The 22,454-nt window shown below is 46.3% G+C and overlaps 1 protein-coding gene across 3 annotated transcripts in view; it reads right to left on the bottom strand.

Moving 5' to 3' along the window:
• The window catches only part of Zbtb46 (zinc finger and BTB domain containing 46), a 69,968-nt gene extending 47,781 nt beyond the window's left edge, over positions 1-22,187 (bottom strand). For all 3 annotated transcript variants that reach the window (XR_009057709.1, XM_057780517.1, XM_057780518.1), the window contains exon 1: positions 22,047-22,187. The gene's annotated coding sequence lies outside the window, so the exon portion shown is untranslated. The remainder of the gene's footprint in view (positions 1-22,046) is intronic.
• Between the last annotated feature and the right edge of the window lie 267 nt (positions 22,188-22,454).

Below are 22,454 nucleotides of genomic sequence, written 5' to 3'. Positions count from 1 at the left end.
CAGAGAAACCCTGTCTCGGAGAAAAAAAAAAACAAAAAACAAAAACAAACAAACAAACAATGGCACAGAGAAGTTACATCAGTGGCTAACTCAGCCATCAGCAAGATACAAATGTAAACCACCAGAGGCCCCTGTACACTCACTAGAGTGGACAAACATGAAAGCAACAAGAAACTCTGTACCGCACTGAGGGAGATGTGGACTGGCACAGCCACTTTGAAAAGTGATTTGGCAGTATCTTGAAAAGCTGAGCCTGGTTATAGATGCCTGTATATCCGGCAACTCTTTAGGTCGGGACAGGCAGATCATAAGTTCAAGGACAGCATGGGCTATAGAACAAGAACTTGTTATAACAGCTGCATCTGAAAACAACCCCAGTGCCCACTGAGAGGTAGACAGATAGAAAGAGAGGACAGCCATCAGCAGGTCCTGCAACCCTGGCGTAGGCCTGTGCTACACAGCCTACTGCTCCTGCCATAGACAGACGCACTAAGCTGAGGACGCTAGACTGAGGGAGGGCGGGCTCCTTCACAAGAAGAGCTTCAGGAAAAGCTTGGGGACAGAAAGGAGGTAGGTGGGTGTCCAGGACTGAGGTAAAATGAGGAAGAGAAAAATGAAAAAACTCATATGAAATGTGTGTTAGAATAGAGAATCATCAAATTGCACTTTACGGAAGTGCAGTTGCTGTGTACATACACTTCAATATAGCTGATCAAAGCCCAGGGCCTCATGGATAGTCACAGCTGAGCTACACCCCATCAATACCTACTCGTTTAATTTTTTTGTTGGTAATTGTTTGTTTGTTTGTTGTTTTGTTTTTTGAGACAGGGTTTCTTGGTGTAGCCTTGGCTGTCCTGAAACTAGCTCTTGTAGACCAGGCTGGCCTCAAACTCACAGAGCTCCACCTGCCTCTGCCCCCTGAATGCCAAGATAAAAGGTGTGCACCCACCTATCTTAACCTAGCAAGTGCCAAGGTGACAGGCACTCTACTCTATCTGGCAAAGGTTAAGTTTTGTAGAGTTCTGTACTTGAGCATTCAAAGGATCAGCTGTCATGTGACAGGTTGTTTTGTGCCCCCCAAACTTCCTATGTAAATGCCACAGAATTTGACCATATTTGGAAATAGGTCATCCAGATGTAACTAGTTAGGTAAAGCCATCAGCATAGGCTCCTAATCCCACAACTGATGACTTTTTGAGAAGAAAAAGAGTACCCTGTGAGGACTCTGCTGTGCCACAGGCTCAGGAACAAAATTCCCAGCACTCTCATGAACGCAGCCTCTAGGACCAAGAGAGAAGAAAGTTCTGTTGCTCACAAATTCAGTTTATGGCGCTATGACAGTCACACGATACTCCTACCAAGTAGACACCCAATACAGGGAAGGCAAAGGCTGCCCTGCTTACTCTTTCCCAGAAAAAAAACTCCTGTACATATAGTCCTGTATGTCTCACACCAAAAGCCAAGTAGCCCTGGACTGCCTCAACACTCTCCACACACTGAGATATTGAGACGGCTTATTTTTCTTCTAACAACACAAGATGAAACCACAAGTTGACATGGCATTGCTGCATGAAGTGAATTCTACCACATGGCATTAGTACAGCTCACCGTTGTATGAAGAAAACTAAACGAGCATCAGGCACGGTAGCGAATGCCCACAATCCTAGTACTCAGGAGGTGGGACAGGATTCAAAATCTGAATCCAGCCTGGGCTCTATGTTAAGTTCAAAGCTGGAGAGAGAGGTTGGCAGAGAAAGAGAGGGAGAGGAAGGGAAAGAGAGAGAAAAAGAGAGGAGAGAGAATTAATTAAATGAACTCCTGAGTGGAAGGAAATACTCCAAATGCATTAACTGACTAACCATCATAAGACAGTGAGACAGGGACCTCACCCACATTTCCTCCTGGGAACAGAAACTGGTTCATCTCACAGTGGAGAACTTTGCTTCCACTTTGCAGCCAATGTGATCTGAAACATAAACCTGTACCTGATGCCCGCCCACTCTTCTTCCCCATATGCCACTGGCCCCTCCTTGCCCTTCCTTCTTCCTCTTGGTGCTACCCTTTCTCAGTTCCCTCTGATGCATTCCTGACTTCTCATGCCTGGGGTACCTTGTTCCTCCCTTCTCAACCTGTCTTATGTACATCCTCTCCTGAGAGCACACTCCACACAGACCACCGCTTCTCTTTTCTCATCATCTTATGATAGTATTGATTAAATTTTAAGAATATTTCTTTCCAGTCAAGAGTTCATTTAATTTTCTTCCCTGATTTGTTTTAGCCCCCAGGGTTCAGGTCCACTGAAAGACCATCTGGCTGAGAGCAAGGGTGGAGCTCTAACTCTCATCTCTACGATCCAGCTCCGACCAGGTACCCATAGCCCTTCTGTTGCAACTGAACCTGTAGCGGAAATGGGTGGGAATCGAGACCATCCCATCTGCCAGGCCAACTCCAGCAAAGGCTAGAGCCAGCCTGAGAGAGGTTCAGACAGTACAGAGGTGATGAGGAGGTGGGAGAGCCTGGAACCAGCTCCCCAGCAGAAAGAGGTAGGTGGTTTCAGAAGCCCCCACTGTGAGATTCATAACCTTGAATCACCCTTCCAAACTGTGACTCCCACTAATGGAGAGAATGGGGCTAAAACAACTCCCTTACAGTGCTAGGCCAAGCCTTTCCTGGACCTCCAGGAATGGAGAAAAACTGATCAACCAGCATCCTGCTAAGGGTCGTATCACTAAGTGGTGTGTGTGGCCATTCTGGACCACTGTAACCCCCTTTGCAAAGCTCAGGTAGAACTGCTCCATAGATCTCATATGGGTCAGTGCATATGTCCCTGGATGGTTTAGAAGCATCCAAGTGGCAGTAACACACACCAGCCCAGAATAAGAACAAGAAGGACTGTGGTCAACATGTACCGGGAGACAAGAGAGCTGCCAGGTATCAAGGGTGGTTGCGGCTCTAGCCTCAAGATGGGAATTCAGCTGAATGCTATCTATCACTTCAAAGACAACTGGGGCTATGGGAGGTCACTGGCCAACACCATGAACATACTCACTCAGGCTCTGACTCATGGAAAAGTGGCCCCAGAGATTAAGGACAAGCTTAGGACAGGCCCCTGTCCTTGTCACATTAACTAGGACTACACAATGTCATTGCCAGCTTTGTCCCTTTGATGGAAAGGAAATTGTTTCAGGGAAATTGCTTTTCTTTGTGCAATGGGAAAGAAAGGTATTGAAAGTGCCACAGGATCCAAATGTCCCTTCTAGCCTAGAATCTGCCTCCTATAACTCTTCCTTTAGACCATACTTGAGTTCAAAGGCTCAACTATATCAAATCTATCGATGTAGAAGGGTAAGGATGGCATACATCTTCCAACAGTCAGCCCCTGCCTCATGTTTCGGGAAGCAGACAGCATACCCAGTATTCAGTGCTTCACTATCCACCTTGCCCTGCCCTGCTGGCTTCCTGATGATACTTGTTACATTTCGGTCTGGGGATCATATCCTAACACCATACAGGCTTTCTCATACACTTAGGATCAAAAAAACAAAACAAAAGTCCATAATACCTTCTTCACATTAAACCTGCAATACTAAAATCTTCCATTTGAGAATATTTCAAAACACTCCATTTTAGGCACTAATAGAAACAAAACAAGATGTCAAGCACCTACACTAAGGAAAAGAACTGAAGTAGAAAATGTGTAGTCACTGGGTGGCAAGGAGGCCTAGGGAAGCAGTGGCAGGAGTCACGGTTGACGATTGGTTAGGCTGTTGTGAGAGAACATCTGTTGTTGCCTAAAAGGTTTGCTCAATCAACCCAATACCTAAGGATGGGACCTTATTTGGGAAGAGAGTTTTATAGATTTGACCAAACTGAGATGACAATCCCAACCAGATGTGACCAGTGTCTTTATAAAAGGGGAACTCAAAACACAGATGCACAAGAGGAAGGATGCTTTCTCTGCAAACCACAGAGGCAGGGACCTCAGAGGGAATGTTTCTGTCACACTCTAACCCTGGCCCTCTGGCTAACAGAACCAGCCAAGAATAAGTTTCTACTGGAAGCCCCCATGTTTTGAGCATCTCCAGGGCCTTAGACATAAGCAGAGTGATTTTATCAGAAAGAAAGCTAATCAGAGCCAGATGTTGTAACACATACCTAAAAATCCTAGCAGTTGGGAGGAGGAGGCAGGAAGAGCCTGAGTTCCAACCTAGTCCAGGCTGCACAGTAAGGTACTGGCAGGAGATGTAACTGCCTCAAACACACACACATATACCCAAAAGCTTTAAAAATAACAAAAGAAAAAGTAGATGCCAGCCACTTAACAAGATAACATCAGGTTAACAAGGTGAACGCCCATTTCCATACAGCTAAATGCTGTGATTTGAAATGCTGACTTGAGTTCCTGGCCACTCAGACTCAAACAGAATTCTGCAGGACGTTGGATACATTCTAGGATCATTGTGCTTGCAAGTGAGTGGTGAGGTCTTCTAGCTGAGACTTCTCCCTTCTTAGATATCACACAAGCTGATAAAGTAGCTGGGCTGGTACAGTGCTTGCATAGCATGCACAGAGCCCCAGGTTAGATTCTCAGTACTACATAAACCAGTACAGCGTCACCTGTGACCCCAGCTCTTGGAGACAGAGGCAGAAGGATCAGAAGTTCAAGGATTTCAAATAGAATGTCAGATAAGCTGCACTAGCTGGAAGCACAAGAACCCATTTCTGTACAGATGCTGTTTGTAGAAATGCTTTCGTGCTTGAGGACCCAAGTCTCTCCTGTCTAGGACCCAAGAGTCACTATCATGGACCCACAGCCATCTGACCTCTTGTTTGACCTGATGCACAGGCACAGCCTCTCAGACACAGGTGCTCACAGATCACAGTCATGAAAGAATGAACAGTGAGCAAACAGGTATTCACACAGACTGATCCTTTTTCATTCCTGGCTTCTCAATGGGTCCTCCATTTCCATGGTATACACAAGCTGTATAGAAAGCTCCAATGCAAAGGGAGAGAGAGATGGAGGGAGGGAGAAAATGAAGGAAGGAGAGAAATTGTAAGAGCAAGAAAGCCCAGTCCTTCTGAGGAGAGCAAGAACCAAAAGCTCTCTGTGGGCGCCTACCTGGGGTCACCCCCAGTTTTCAGTTCTTGCTTCAGAAACGTACATACTTCAGTGGTTCCGGGCACCAAGAACCCTGCATTCCTTTTCATGACAGTCAGAGGAGCAAAGAAGCTACCCACAGGGTCTGAACCTCCTGGGTAAGAACAAACCCATCCAGTGCTCTACCTAAGACTGATAAAAGGAGGACATCAGGATTATCGTATGTAGTTTTAGTTGGGTGGTGCCAGGCAACCCCCAAGTCCCTTCATTCTTTCTCATTTTGTCTTTGAAGTTAAGATCTTACTGTGAGGTCTCAGGAGACCTGGTACTCATTATGTAGTTTAGGTTGAACCCAAACTCATGACAATTTTCCTGCTTCAACCTTTGAAACACTGGAATTATAAGTGTACACCAGCAAGCCTGGTTTATCCCCTCCCCCTTGTTTTGTTATTATTTCGGGTTTTTTTGTTTGTCTGTTTGGTTTGGTTTTGGTTTTTCAAGACAGGTTTTCTCTTTATAGCCTTGGTTGTACTGGAACTTGCTGTAGACCAGGCTGGCCTCAAACTCAGAGATCTGCCTGCCTCTGCCTCCTGACTTCTGGGATTAAATTATTGTTTGTTTTTAAGATTTGTTTTATTGGGCTGGAGAGATGGCTCAGCAATTAAGAGCACTGACTGCTCTTCCACAGAACCTGGGTTCAATTACTGGCACCCACATGGCAGCTAACAACTGCCTGTAACTCCTGTTCCAGAGGATCTGACACCTTCATCCAGATATATTTGCGGGCAAATACCAATGTACATAAAATAAAAGTAAATCAAACTCCTGAAAATTTTTTTAAAAGATTTCTGTTATCATTTTAATTATGCGTGTGTATGAGCCTGTGTAGCAGTGGGTGCACATAAGCACAGGTGCCCACAACCAGAAACTGGAGTTACAATGAGTGTGAGCTACATGACATGGGTCCTCCGGAAGAGCAGTTACATCATCTTAACCTCTGACCCATTCATCTCTCCAGCCCTTTGTATTTTCTGAGACAGGATCCCATGTAGGCCATGCTGAACTCAAACAGATGGCTGAGGCCTTGAGCATCTCTGATCCTCCTGTCTTTATCTCTGGGACTTCAGGCATGTGCTACCAATTGTAAACTTGTTTTATTCTTTGTTGGCTTGCTTTTTGAGACCGAGTTTCTCTGTATAACAGCTCTGGCTGTCCTGGAACTCACTTTGTAGAGCAGGCTGGCCTCAAACTCACAGAGATCCACCTGCCTCTGCCTCTGAGCACTGGGATTAAAGACTTACCACCACCGTCTGGCTTGTTTTATTCTTTTAAGATCAAAGCTAATTCTAAAACTGGTATCTTAGCTTAATTTAATGTTAAAACTTTAAATAAACATTTAAAGAAATAATGAACAATATAGTAGAGAGATTAAGAAAAGATTTCCAAAAGATCTAACTATATTTTTTGAAGCTAATCAAAAGTAATATGAGGTCCTACATACTTAAAGTCTGTGACACTTCCTGTCCTGGATCAGTCAATTCCAGAATACACCAACATGTCCCAACCTCTGGCCCACTGGCTCTAATTTTAGTAATCGATGTTATAAAGGAAACAACCCCAAACCTCCTTATTCTAAAAACTACTGTGTGTCAGGGGAAAGCAAGAAACTTCCAGATTCCCAACAATTAGAAAATGGCTGAGGTCTCCAAATAGAGGACCAACCGACTGCTGTCTGTATTGATGCTCAGCAGTTCCATATGGGAGTAACTGCACAGAAACCAAAAGACGTCTGTGTGTGTGTATATCTGTGTGTGTGTCCTATCCTACTGGTCAGACTCAAGACACTTGTTTCAACACTTTTCCCTGGAAAAGTAAGTTCCTTATTCATGAAGAAAACCAAAGATATGGCTACAAGTGGGATGTCAGTGCCCGGGAGGTTAAACTCAACACTAGTAGGAGAAGATTCCTCAGTCCTTATTCCTGTGAGGGCTGAAGCTAGGAAGGCCAGGCAGAGCCTGAACCTGTGACTACCCACAAACTCCCCTGACACAAAAGCCTTCAGGCCACCTAGAATCCCAAAGTCATCATGGGGCAATGTCTTTCCTGAGAAGACAGAGACTGGTTTCCCTACCTGCTCCTCACTAAGACGCTGCCCAAAGCACTGACTTCCCAGAACAGATGGAAATTCCCCTGTAAGCCTGTGGGTAGCTCTGGCAGGATGTACCCTCACCACACGTCTGGTGCAAGGTTTCCGGGAGCCCTGTGCCCAAGACCAAAAGCAGTGTGAGAGTCAGGATGCCTTGGCTCATGCAGAACTTATAGTGTATGGTTTAGATCTACAAAGAGGGCCTATGGGTCACCTGGGTGTTCCATATCCAATGACACTAACACGCCTAGACAGGCAAGCAATAACATTTACACAGGGTCAGGCACTTCCTTAACTCAGTTCCTCCCTGCTCAGATGGCAGCTCCCTTTCTGCCCCATGGTAGAGCAGAGAGTAGCAGTGGCACACTGTTCAAGCCTATTCAACTTCCCGAGTTCCAGCGTTCTTAGAACCAAACCCTATACCTCAAGTGGCACGTCTAGTTCATCAACTCTACTATCCTGGAGGAACTGAATAAGTATGCTTTGTTATGGATAAAGACCATTTATCTGGAAGGAAAAAACCCAACAGCAAAAATAGGTCTTAATTCCAAAACAAGAAGCATACATTAAAAGATTCAAAGGAGCCAGGTGGTGGTGGTGCATGCCTTTCATCCCAGTGCTCAGGAGACACAAGCAGATGGATCTCTGTGAGTCTGAGGCCAGCCTGTTCTACAAAGTGAGTTCCAGGGCGCCCAAAGCTGCTATATAGAAAAACCCTGTCACTGGGTGGTAGTAGTGCTCACTGCTCACCTTTATTCCAGTACTCAGGAGGCAGAGGCAGGTGAACCTCTGTGAGTTCAAGGCTAGCCTGGTCTACAGAGCAAGTTCCAAGACAGACAGGGCGTTAAACAGAGAAACCCTGTCTCAAAAAACAAACAAACCAGCCGGGCGGTGGTGGCGCACGCCTTTAATCCCAGCACTCCGGAGACAGAGGCAGGCGGATCTCTGGGAGTTCGAGGCCAGCCTGGTCTACAAGAGCTAGTTCCGGGACAGGCACCAAAACTACAGAGAAACCCTGTCTTGAAAAAAAAAAAAACACGAAAAACAGAGAAACCCTATCTTTAAAAAACAAAACAGAGACTGGAGAGGTGGCTCGGAGGTTAAGAGCACTGACTGCTTTTCCACAGGACCTGAGTTCAATTCCCAGCAACCACAAGGTGGCTCACAACCATCTGTAACGACATCTGGTGCCCTCTTCTGCAAGCATACATGCCAGAACACTGTATATATAATAAATAAATAAATCTTAAAAAAAAAAAAGCTCCAAAGCCACAGAGAAACCCTGTCTCAAAAAACCAAAAAAAAAAAAAAAAAAAAAAAGAAAATCCTCACTAGCCGGACATCCATCTCTCCTACAGGGGGGTTGAGCAGGTGCAGTGACTCACTCCTGTAATCCCAGTGCTTCAGAAGGAGAAGAAGAAGGTCATTCAATATCCTGAGTTACAAAGCCAGTTACAAGCTAGTTTTGATGAGGGGGAAGGGGAAGGAGAAGTAAATCTAAATTTGTGGGTTTTTTGTAAAAATTAAATAGAAACCAACTTAAAATGAGAGAACTGAGACATTTCTGAGGTTAAAAAAATTTCACAAGACATTCCTATGCTTTATTAGCCAACAGCAAATTTAGAATTTTTTTAAAAAGAAAACAGGTTTTTAAATTTATTTTAAAACTTGGATTTATCATTGCATAGGTGATGGTTCGTTTAAAGAATCCATGAGTCCCCACAACAAAAGGCAAAAGTGTACTGCTTCTAGATCTTCTGGGTAAAGTATAAAAGGCACACTATCTTTAAAAGTAAAACCAGGGCAGATGAGATAGCTCAGTGCGTAAAGATGCCACCACCTTGACACTTAAGTTCTATCCCTGAGACCCACATGGTACAAGAAGAGAATTGACTGCCAGGTGCATACACACACATATGCACAGAGAGAAGGGAGGGGAGGGGAACGAAATGGGAGGGGAGGGAAGAAGAGGGGAGGGGAGGGGAAGGGAGGGGAGAGGAGAGGAGAGGGGAGAGGAGGAAAAGAAATTCAGTTGGCAGTCAGGAAGCGACTCTCCAGGTAAACGCCCCTGCTGTGCAAGCCTAAGGACCTGAGTTCAAACTCCCAGAGCCCATGTGAAAAGCTAGGCCTGTCCGCACACGCCTGTTCCTCAAGGCTGTGGAACCATTGGATTTGGGGGCCACCAGTTTAGCTCCAGGTTCAGTAAGAGTTCCTTTCTCTCTTTTTTTTTTTTTTTTTTTGGTTTTTCGAGACAGGGTTTCTCTGTGGCTTTGGAGCCTGTCCTGGAACTAGCTCTGTAGACCAGGCTGGTCTCGAACTCACAGAGATCCGCCTGCCTCTGCCTCCCGAGTGCTGGGATTAAAGGCATGCGCCACCACCGCCCGGCAGAGTTCCTTTCTCAAATGAGTAAGGCAGAGAACAATAGTGCAGGATACTGGACAGCCTCCTCTGGTCTCTGCACACACACCACATACACAAATAAATTTAAATCTTAAAAAAAAACAAACATTAAATTGGAATTTAGGTGAAAATGTCATTATTACATACCAGAAGAAGGACTGACCCATTGCAGGTGAATCTGTACTTCTGTTTCCCTTTGGTGCTCCTCTGATCCAGGACACTCACTCCAGGTCACTAAGTTATGAGCCCCACACAGCGAAAGTCACAGAACAGATTCCTCAACAACAAAGAGGGAATTTCCCCAGAAACGAAAGAAAGTTCAGAGACCTCAGCCCACCATGAGACAGTCTGGAAAACAGGGCTCCAACCTGGGCATGCTCAGTGTGGGGCAAGTGGGTTTCTAGGTGTGTTGCTATGCTGGTCCTACAGGGTAAAGGGCTCAAAGACAAAACTAAATGCCTGAGATTTGCTTTCAATTATTTGAGAAAAAAAGAGGGTGATAAGTGAAACAAGCAGAGCGGAATCCTAGGAATCACTGAAGTTGGTGACAGGGACGTGTTTTCTACGTTTGTGTATACAAAAACATCTACATTGTCAGGTGGTGGTGGCGCACCTGGCCTTTGATCCCAGCAATTGGGAGGCAGAAGCAGGTAGATCTCTGTGAGTTTGAGACCAGCCTGGTCTACAGTGCAAGTTCCAGAACAGTCAGAGCTACACAAAGAAACCCTGGCTGGAAAACTAAAAGAACAAAAAAGTTTAAAGTCTAAAAAGTTACATATTTATGCAGGGTGGGCACTATACCACAGTATGATTATGGAAGTCAGAGGACAACTTCCTGTTCTCCTGGTTCTCTCCTTCCACCATGTGGGTTCTGGGAATCAAATTCAATTCTTCAAGCCTGGAGCTAGAAACTGTAACAATTGAGTCATCTGACCAGCCTGCCTAAAGTTATTTTTTTAACACAATTAAGGTATAAGCAAATGTCACTTTTACAAAACTGGAAGAGTATGTAATCAAGCAGGCTCCTTCTACCCTGGTACCTGACTCTACAGATGTGGTCTTCATCTTCTATCCGCCTTATCCCTCTGAAAGACCTACTCACATCTGCAGAAGGATCTGCCTCAAGCCAGGGCCACGCTCAAAGCGACCTCAGGGAGAGCGATCCATCTCTCCAGTACAAGGGCTGCAAGCTGGACCACAGTTCATTTCAGACAACTCATTCTCACAGCTGACCAACAGCTGACCATGGCTGCCACAGGTACCTTGGAATGCCCCCCTTTTAAATTCTCTCCTACTTTTGCATGGGTTCCGTGAGCACAAGTACCTACATGTCTCCTACAGTTTCAGGGATAGAACTCAGTTTGGCAAGCTTGCACAACAAACATTCTTAACTGCTGAGCCATCTCTCCAGCCCCATTCCTCCTTTTTTTTTTTTTTTCCAATCAGTGTAGCTGGGCAGTGGTGGCACATACCTCTAATCCTAGCACTTAGGAACTTGGGATGCAGAGGCAGGTGGATCTCTGTGAGTTTCAAGGCCAGCTTGGTCTACAGAGTGAGTTCCAGGACAGCCAGGACTGTTACCACAGAGAAACCCTATCTCAAACCTCCGCCACCAAAAAAAAAAAAAAAAAAAAAAAAAGACAGTCTCAGCTAGCCCCAAGCTTACTACATAGTTATGGATGATTCTAATCCTACTGTCTTCATCTCCTAAAAGCTGAGATTATATGAGATTATAGATGTGTGCTACCACAACTGGCTTATTGTTTGTTTGTTTCTGTTGTTTTTATTTGAGTCAGGGTCTCACCATTAACTCTCTGGCTGGCCTAGAACTGTGTAGACCATAACAGCCTAGAACTCCCAGAGATCAATCAGCCTACCTCTGCTTCCTGAGAACTGGGATTAAAGGCATTTGTTACAACACTGTGCTGGCTGGTTCTGTGTATCAACTTGATACGGAGTCATCAGAGAGGAAGGAGCCTCAATTCCTAGGTTGTATACAAAGGCGGTCTGAGTAGGCCATGGGGAGCAAGCCAGTAAGCAGCTCCCGTCCATGGCCTCTGCATCAGCTCCTGTCTCTGGGATCCTGCCCTGTTTTGAGTTCCTATCCCGACTTCCTTCAGTGATAAACAGCAATGCTGAAGTGTAAGCCAAATGAACCCTTTCCTCCCCAACTTGTACATCTGCAATCCTCAAAGCTGAGTGTCAAATACATCACACAACGAAATTAATGTTTCTATATCATAAGCCAAATCTTTCCATGTTTCCATAACTGTATTTCAGGATTTGCTGTTCATTTCCAGGGAAAATATTTCAAATGCCTTTTTGGGGCTGGAGGCCCTGTTTAGTCACAGAACACTTGCCTAGTATATGTCATGGCCACAGGTTTGAGCCCCACCACCACATACACATTCCCACAAAATGCTTTCTGAAAGAGGCCGCAAGGACTTATCTGCTGCCCAAGGAAGAGAAAGAGCCAGGACCCTAATATGATCTGGTAGCACAGATGGGAACAAATGAGGTAGCACAACAAATATGGAGACCCAAAGCCTTCTTTGGGGATACATGCATAGCCTCAATAGCTCAGTGGCCTCCCAATTGCTTGCCAGTACTCTGGTCTCCGCTTCTCATCACACCCAGAATGTCAATCTTGTCCTTGCTCCTTCCTCTGCTGCATCTCCTTCCAGGGTCCTGTCCTGTCACTAAAGAGACTCCAATCTGTCTTTACGTCATTGCTACCCTCACCACAGTGTCTGGCTCACTGTTCACTGCTAACCCCCAAGCTGAAAACCCTCTTGCCTCAGGCTTGGGACATGTGCAGGTTCACAGTACATATTAGCTGATTTGCTGCTAACTTGCCATCTCTGTTGTGAATAACAAGACTATCAAGGATATCATAGCTGAGGAAGGTGACAGCTAGTAACACTTGGAGAGGCCTTGATAAATGCTTGACTGAGCAAAGTCTATGTGGGAAAAGTGTCAGAGCTGAACAGGTCTGTGGAGGCTCTGACCTCCAGCAGTTTTAAATGGGACCTCATTTGGAAAAAAGGTTTCTGTAGGCATGGTCAAGTTGAGAAGTTCCTCATACAGTAGAGTGGATCTAAAACACTATGACTGGTGTCCCTGTGCACAGACACACAATGGGAAAGGTCACATGAAGATGAAATCAGAGAATGGAGAAACAAGTCTATAAAGGAAGAACAAGTACCAATACCTGATTCTGGGAGAAATGAGATCTCTCCTGGGCCACAGTGGAGATAACTTGATGAAACTTTGATCTTGGACTTCTGGCTTCCAAAATATCAAAAAGAAAGAAAAAGAGATAAAGAGATAAAGAGAGAAAGAAAGAAAGAAAGAAAGAAAGAAAGAAAGAGAAAGAAAGAAAGAAAGAAAGAAAGAAAGAAAGAAAGGAAGGAAGGAAGGAAGGAAGGAAGGAAGAAAGGAAGGAAGGAAGGAAGGAAGAAAGAGAGAAGGGAAGGAGGGAGGGAGGATGGATCCATGAAGTAACTTGTAGTTGCTCTTAAACAATACTGAAAGCTTTAATCCTAGCTCTCAGGAGGCAGAAGCAGGGGGATCTCTGTGAGTTTGAGGTCAGGCTGGTCTATAGAGTGAGTTCCAGGACCAAAGCTACAGAGAAACCCTATCTCAAAAAAAAAAATTTAAAAAAAGCAGTACAGAAAGTTAAGTGGGCACCTTTACAAATGGCACCCTATCTAACACAAACTGAGATGGTGTTATTTTTGGTTTTTTGAAACAGGGTTTCTCTGTAGCTTTGAAACCTGTCCTGCAACTCACTCTGTAGACCAGTCTGGCCTCAAACTCACAGAGGTGTGCCTGTCTCTGCCTCCCAAGTGCTGGGATTAAAGGTGTGCACCACTACTGCCTGGTTGGTATTAGTAATCTTCACCTCGAACCCACATGACCTCAGTCAGCAAATTCTCACTGAGCACTTTTATAGTAAGGCTGGAAAGTAGATCCCTACAATGTTCTTCAAAGGGTCTGGGCTCAGAGATACAGTACAGGTTAACTTCTGACTTCCACATATACCTGCAAACATGTGTGCACGCACACACACATTAAAACAAAAAAACAAAAAAAGCAATGCTGGCAGGGGTGGTGAAGGCCTTTAATCCCAGCAGAGGCAGGTGGATCTCTGTGAGTTCAAGGCCAGCCTGGTCTACAGAGCGAGTTCCAGGACAGACTCCAAAGTCACAGAGAAACCCCCCCCCCCCGCCCAAAAAAAACAAAAAACAAAACACTCTCTCTCACACACACACACACACACACACATTAAATAACGGATGCTCCTGCCTGAAACAAATGAAAGGGTTGAGATTAATGACACTCAACAATTAGATATTTCTTTTTTTTTCTCCCCAAGACAGCGTTTCTCTGCGTTGCCCTGACAGTCCAGGAACTCGCTCTGTTGACGAGGCTGACCTTGAACTCACAGAGATTTGCCTGCCTCTCCCTCCCAAGTGCTGATATTAAAAGTGTGCTCCACCACCACCTGTGTGTTTTAAATATCCTAACTCTCTTAGTCTCCCTTCATACAAGTGGATTCAGGGTTAGTAATCCCAGGAAGCAGTATCTTCATATTACTCTAAGTTCTCAGAACACAAGACCATGGGATGCCCAGGAAAATCTCCTCACTTGGTGAGCACAGCAAGAGCCAAAAACTCTAACTTTCTCTCCTGAAGTGTCTATGGGAGAACCATGCCCTCAACTCCAGTGTACAGGGAATTCTCAGCGCTGTTGACACCGCAGGCATAGACGGAGGAAGCTGATCCACTGGAACTGGCACAATGAGAAGAGCTGGGAGGTTGACATCCTGCACAGAGCAGCTGCCATAATGACTCTGTAGGTAGAGGAAGCCAGGAAGGAGGGGCACGGACGGTTGAGCACCTCCCGGCTGCAGTCTAATGTCCTGAAGTGACCCCCAAACACTTGCCAGGGTGCAACCCCTTCCTGTGGGACATAGATCCCAAATGGGAATTTGCTGAAAGCCTTGGAAACGTCCCCAGAGCTGACATGTACAAATATGAAAAACAAGTCTGAGGGATGCAGTGGCTTCTGAGGCCCAATCAGAATGCAGAAGACTGGGTTTACAAGCCTTTGGGTTCACTAATGGCCCACAAGACCAGGCTCAGCAATACATCAGGATTGGCAGCTTCTTCATACTCCCATGCTGGATCTGAAACCATGTTTTCAGGAACAAGCACCAGTCAATGAAGGAAAACAGTGACACTCACAGCACCCACACTCTGTGCCTACAGTATCCACACACTGTACACATGTCTTCAAAACACATACACAGCATCTACATATCCACACACAGTACCAATACAGGGCACACAAGATACTTATCGTACTGCACATATGAGCACAGTACATATGCTGCCATACACGAACTCATAGCACTCACATGTTGCATACACAGCACTCACAAAGTGTGCACACCAAATACCATCCACACAGGCATTCACATTAACATCACTCACATATTAGCACCCATACTCTGAACTCACAAACTATATACAATACAATACATTGAAAATGTGAAAATACAATGTATTCATAGTACCTATATGCTACATGCACAGCAGCCACAAAAATTCATCCCACCAAGAGCATGAATACATGAAGAAGAAAAAGACATTATTCCAGGACACTTCAACCACGGCCCCATGTTCCCCAGAACACCGTTTTCCTTTCTGCATCTTCCCCTCCTCTGTCCCAGTGTCATTCTGACCTTTGGTGTCTGGAACTCTGGGCACTCACTCTCTGTGACCATCCCTTTTGCTGTGGGGATGAGGGAATGCTGGCCAAGGAATGGCTACTATTAATGACAAAGTTGCATTTGAAAAGAGAGATTTTGAACGCAGCAGAGCCTTAGGTGACCCAAGGCTTCCTCATGACCAGACATTCAGTGTAGAGTCTTATGCAGGCTTCCTGGAAGGGTACAATCATATACAAAAAGTCCAAACATCAAGATCACCTTGAGGTTTAGCAGGTCCCCTTGAAATAAAAGAAAATACAAGTATTTAGAAGGTCACAGATTCTGCCTAAAATTGTAAAATGAAGAATGTCAGTTGTACCAGCAAATTGTTCCCAGTTTGTCCTCATCTTCAAATGAAGATAAGTAATTTCTTCTTTCAGAAATTCCCAAACTGGCTTTGAACTTCCTAAATAAAAGCATACTGCCACTCACAGGCTTCAGAGCTTTAAATGGGATAGAATGAGAGCACAGAACAGACCTATTTTGAGCACCAAGACTGTGGACCACTTTCCCTTTACGGCTCATTTTCAATGGGTATACAGTGAAGACAAGACAGTATCAAGCCAGACGTAAACCTCCCGGGATGACCATCCTGAGATCTCACGGACTGAATAACATTCAGCAACCACAACTCCACTGAAATTGTACACAGCAAAAGGCACATGCCACCATGTCTGACTAAATTAAGATAAGTTTTAAAATTTTTTTATGTGCGGGGCTGGAGAGATGGCTCAGTGGTTAAGAGCACTGGCTGCTCTTCCAGGGGGCCTGAGTTCAATTCTCAACAACCACATGGTAGCTCATAACCATCCATAATTAGATCTGGTGCCCTCTTCTTGCCTGCAGGCATATATGAAGGCAGAACACTATATATATATAATAAATTTATATTAAAAAAATTTTATGTGCATGGGTGTGTTTTCCTTCATATATGTATGTGTACCACTTTCATACCTGATGCTTTTGAGGGCCAGAAGAAGGAGTTTGATCTCCTAGAACTGGAGTTACAGATGATTGTGAGCCACCATATGGACACTGGAGATCAAACCTGGGTGTCAGTGCTCTTAACCACTGAGCCATGAGCCATCTCTCCAGCCTCCTTAAGATTTTGTTTTGTTTTGTTTTGCTTTTCAAGACAGGGTTTCTCTGTATAGCTTTGGAGCCTGTGCTAGAAGTCACTCTATAGATCAGGCTCACAGAGAACTGCCTACCTCTGTCTCTCAAATGCTGGAATTAAAAGTGAGCTCCACCACTGCCCAGCAAGATACCTTTTAAAATACATCATTCATGTAAATTTCTGCATCTTTTCTATTTTGTGGGCAATTGAAAAGACAGCCAGAAGTTAAGAAGTACTGGCAGAAACGTAGAAGAAACTCAGTATACCGCCTGGGCACCTGCAGAACCAACCATGTCACCCACAGGAAGGGCTTGTGTGCAGAAGACAAGCTATGAAAGGTCACATCTCATGCCCAGTACCTTTCTGTCCTAGATCTACCAGCTCTCACCAGCAATCCAATATCCACAAAGCAGAGGAAGACACAGCTAACTGGGTGCCAGTCCTGAGTGAGATGCTGAAGGTCATTTCCTCAGGGTACCTGTAGAAACTCCAAGACCTCTCCTCTGATGGAGGAAGGTCATTTGTCAATAAACAAACTGCCTTGGCCCATTTGATAGGCCATCCCTTAAGTGGGTGGAGTAGACAGAATAGAATGCTGGGAGGAAGAGGAAGTGAGCTCAGATGCAGGGCAGCTCCTCTGAGAGACAGACGCCATGCTCTCCTCTCCAGAGCAGGCGCGATGAAGCTCTGACCCAGGATGGACGTAGGCTAGAATCTTCCCAGTAAGCACACCTTGGGGTGCTACACACATGAATAGAAATGGGCCAAGCAGTGTTTAAAAGAATATAGTTTCCGTGTAATTATTTCTGGTGTAAAGCTAGCCGTGCAGGAGCCGGGCAGGACGAAAAGCAGGCCCTCAGCTCACACTACACTCCTCATCTTGCCTGCATTCTCTGAGATGTTTCTCACTGGCATTTATTGTCAGTTGTGGTCCCAGACTGACCCAAGGTCTCCATAGCAGGTTCTGAATGCCAAAAAACAGTCATAAGAAACCCTGAGGAAGCCGGGCGGTGGTGGCGCACGCCTTTAATCCCAGCACTTGGGAGGCAGAGGCAGGCGGATCTCTGTGAGTTCGAGACCAGCCTGGTCTACAAGAGCTAGTTCCAGGACAGGCTCCAAAACCACAAAGAAACCCTGTCTCGAAAAACCAAAAAAAAAAAAAAAAAAAAAAGAAACCCTGAGGACAGGCATGATGGGGAATGTATCTCTGATCCCAGCGTCCAGAAGACAGAGGATCTTGAGTTCCACACCCGTATGGGCTACATAGCAAAACCATGCCTCAAAAACTGAAGGGGGGGGGGAACGAAGGAAGGAAAACCAGAATGTCTGCTAACACATCTCAGAAAGCACATCTGTCGGAACACAAAAATCTCAGCCTGTGCTGCTGAAAAACATACTGGCGCTTCCTAACTTGCTACTCTGATAACTAGGTTAGTAATTGTTTTAATCCAAATTATGTTTTTAAGCCGGGCGGTGGTGGCGCACGCCTTTAATCCCAGCACTCGGGAGGCAGACGCAGGCGGATCTCTGTGAGTTCGAGACCAGCCTGGTCTACAAGAGTTAGCTCCAGGGGGCTGGAGAGATAGCTCAGAGGTTAAGAGTACTGACTGCTCTTCCAGAGGTCCTGAGTTCAATTCCCAGCAACCACATGGTGGCTCACAGCCATCTGTAATGAGATCTGGTGCCCTCTTCTGGCCAGCAAGCATACAGACAGACAGAACACTGTATACATAATAAATAAATCTTTTAAAAAAAAAAAGAGTTAGCTCCAGAACAGGCTCCAAAACCACAGAGAAACCCTGTCTCGAAAAACCAAAAACAAAAAAACAAAAAAAACAAATTATATTTTTAAAATACTCAGTTGCTTGGTGGTAGTGGCACATAAATTTAATCCCAGTGCTACACAGGGAAACCTTGTTTTAAAAAGTAAATGAATAAAAATAAAAGAAAATGCTTAGTAACTTAAAAATATAAATCAAAGCTAAATGTCACTGATGAAACTCTGAAATTCAATTAGTCAACATAAAATCTTATATAAATCAGACTTAGGTCAAATCCAACTTATTTTGCTTTCCTTTCCGTCGTTCACAGAATGACCTGTCAGAAAGTGTTCCTCTTTCTACCCTGAAGCGATGCCATCAGGCACACGCCGCTAGTAAACCAGAGCACAAGCCTAAGGGAAATAAAAGGTGGTTAAGCAATTATGGCAGGAAAGCCAAGCTTGATGGTGTCCTCTTTCGGTATAGAATACACACGATGTCGGAGGCAAAAGATCAGGAGGTTAACGGCATCCTTAGCTACATCGTGGGTTTGTGGCCAGCCTGGACTATATGTAACCTTGTCTCAAAAAAACATAACAAAACAAAAAGAAAAGACTGGGTGCAGGCTCACAGCTATAATTCTAGCATTTAAAAAACTGTGAGGAAAACTGTCTCAAATTTGAAGTCAACCTAAGCTACATGCAAAGTCTGAAGTCATCCTGGACTAAAGAGTAAAATCCTATCTCAAAAAATAAGAGGGGGAGGAGAAAGGAAGAAAAGAAAAGAGCTAATCTGCCAACTCCATATTCTCAGAGTCCAGCTCTCATGACAAGCCCAAGACCAGAAGTGGTCGGGCCAAAGACAGAGCAGCAGCAAGAAGACAGAAAATCATGACTGGAACAAGTTGGCAGAGTTTCAACAACTTGTCTTTTGGTCTTAATAGAACATTTCCCTTATCTGTTTATTTTTAGGGGTCAGGCCACTCAGCAAACTCTAGGAAGAAAAATTTCCAACCACTCCTAGCCAGAGGATAGATTCAAATTGAAATTTTAAGTTTTTTTTTTTTTTTGTTTTTTTTTTTTTAAGACAGGGTTTCTTTGTGTAGCCCTGGCTGTCCGAAAACTCACTCTGTAGACCAGGCTGGCCTCAAACTTAGAGATTCATCTATCTCTGCTTCCCAAATGCTGGGAGTAAAGGCAGCAGCACCACCCACCACCGCCCTAGCTTCAAAGCGAAATTTTTAACAATCCACCATTACTCAAGAGAATTTAAATTAGAATATGTTTTTAGAGCAGAATAAAAGGCTTACTTTTTTTTTTTTCAACAAATGAGAAAAACAAAACATGAAGCTCCTAAAACAGGCTGCTTAAGGCAGGTATGTAAATTAAATGGAGACAACTGTTTCTAAAAGTTTCTTCTCACTCACAGCTAAGAGGGTGCCTAAGTACCACAAGAGACTGCACTGTGAGGAACTAGTGCAAGTATTTTCCTGCCAGATACACTAAATGGGCCTCTTCGGTTCTCAGAGGCTGGTCTAAGACCTCATGGAGTACAGTACAGCAGCTGATCAGTGCCCCAGAAACCAGACCACAGGGACAGAGTGGCCCAATTTCCCTTAATTTGAAAACTCCCACACAAGGAGAAAGTTGGGAAGTTCACTGTTAAAACATAATTCAGTTTAGCAGTATTTGTAAATAAGACATCTTCAGCAGTAACAGATCCCCCACATTTTCAGGCATTTTCTACGAATCTTTGAAGCATTTTCTCCATTTCTTGATGTGCATGTCCTGGTTTCTCTGTTGTTGTCTAAGGAGCACCAGAAGTTACAGGGAAGTGAACAGAACTGGCCTGACCCTGGCATAGCTGGTGCAGGGTACTGGGTGTCAGCAGTGGCAGATTGGGGTCTGGACACAGGACAACTTTACATTTACATAAAGCAATGGAACAAGAATAGAAATTATCTAAGCAAAGCAAAATTCTTACATTCAAGGTAGTGCCAGTGAGAAGCTTAATTAAATGTTGTCTTCGGGCACGCCTGAGGCGAGACTGAGTTTTGAATTTCTAGAAACGCAAAGTGAGTTCTTTCTACTATTGTAAAGAGAAAACTAGCAATAACCCCCAACGTCGTTTCCGTTCAGAAAAAAAAAATAAGAGAACAATTACAAGATTTTCAAAGACAATGCAAAACTTTTATCTGCAATAACTTCTGCCTAAGTACCACTATCATTTACTTAATCTTTTCTGCAATAATATGGGAGATGTATCCTAAACTTTACAGTTCAAAGTACCTAACATCACAAAATATACCAAAACGGAGAACTTCTACTATAATAAACTTTGTTTCATTATTCTCGTGGAAACCCTTCCATAAATTTCCTTTTGGTGAACAAACTATTCTCTTGCCGAGTGGAAACACTGCCTTGCACAGGCAAGACAAGGACCAGCAAGAGCGGAATTCGCGAATCTGCACCCAAATGGGAAGTTAGCCTAGAGGATGGATTCAATCCAACGTTCTACAAGCGAGACTATGCACCCACAGGAATGCTCCGTGCACAGGTGTCAGTGCCCAGACAGTTCACTAAGTCCATTTTCCAATTAGCATTTCTTTAAACGGGCTGATAACAATCTTGTCACTGTAACCTTCACTAAATGCTCGCTCCGCGTTTGTAGCGTTGAGAGCCGGAGGAAATTCACCGAGAATTTCGGTCAAACTTTCTTCTGTTTATATTTCTTTGGGTTAGAAATTATCTGTCCTTCGCCCCATTCAGCTTGTTCCCCCGGGCTCCCGGATTCAGTCCTATTGTGTATGGCTGGTTCCGCCTACTAATATTGAAATCGCTAGCCATACCAGGGAATCCCCCAACTAGCCAGAACCCTCTCCATGGTGCAGAAAATTCCGGTTTTACCCTCGGAGTTGAGTTGTCGGACACTGACACTCGCTAACCTGTGAAACTGACAGGTCTATTTACTGGGAAACAAAGACGCGACTCGTAGCGGACCGGGTTCCCCTGCGCGCACCGTGCGCTCCGAGCGCCGCGTCTCATCTGCGCTCCCCTCTCCACAGCACCGGGAAGGCCCTACACCCCAGTTTGGCCCATGATTAAAATGGAAATCTAAAACGACCGGCTTTCGACTTCTGGGGAGACAATGACCCCCAAGACCCCCAGGGCCCACGTCCCACAGTTCTGACTCTTGGCAAACTCGGCGCGGGCGGGTCCGGGTGCGGCTCTGCTGCGCGGGCGGGGGACGCACAGGGCGGCACGGGCGGGGGGCGCAGGGACGCCCCTGGGCTGCCTCCTGGGGCCAGGCGTTGACGCAGCAGAAATTACCAGCTGGAAAATTCCCCTTCCGAAGGTGACGAAGAGGGACCCCGGCGGTCGCAGTGGCTGCCGGAGGTGCCAGGGGGCCAAGGGGTAGGGCAGCTCGGCGCCGCGACCGCCTCCGGGATCAGCCCCGCGGGAACCTGCCGCGCCGCGCCGCCCCGCCCACGCCACTCGGGCAATGGCCCCACGGGCCTGGGTCTCCGTCCGCCTCGTCCCCGGGCGCCATCGCCCCCAGGAGGGCGCCCCCGCGAGGCGGGACGGGGCGGGGCCGGTGGCAGGGCGGGGGCGCGCCCTGGCTCACAGCAGCCAGGGCTGCAGCTGCCCGGCCCCCGCCCCGGCCCAGGCTCCGGCCAGGGCTTCGGCCCCGGCCCCGGCGTGGTGCGCCAGCCCGGCCGCGCGGACAATGAAGCTGGCGCAGCTTACCTGTGACCCCATGGGGCGCCGGCGCGAGCGGGCGCCGTGGCCGCGGACCGGTGATCGCGCGGCCACCGGCGAGCGCTACGTCCGGGAGGGTCCGAGCTGCGCGCTCGCCCGGGTGGCTCGGTCCGCCCGCCCGTCCGTTCGTCCGTCCGTCAGGCCGGCGCGCGCCCCCGCGCCGCTCCAGCCCCGCGGCCCCCGCGCGCCCCGCCCGCGGACCCTGACCCCGCCCCCGGCGCGCGCCCGGCCGCCGCTGATTGGCCCGCGCTGCGCCCTGGCCTCGGCCACCGCCCCGGCCCCGCCCCCGCCCCCGCCTGCCGGCCCCGCCCCCCGCTCCGGCGGCAGGGCGCAGCGGACTGGCCGGGGCCGAGTAGCCGCCGGTGCTCCGGCGGCCCACCGCCCCCCCGCGGGGCC

The sequence above is a fragment of the Chionomys nivalis genome, chromosome 9 (assembly GCF_950005125.1).
Source record: "Chionomys nivalis chromosome 9, mChiNiv1.1, whole genome shotgun sequence".
Lineage (NCBI taxonomy): Eukaryota > Metazoa > Chordata > Mammalia > Rodentia > Cricetidae > Chionomys > Chionomys nivalis.
Note: the sequence above shows the minus strand (reverse complement) of the source record. Positions and strands in the feature narration are given on the sequence as shown.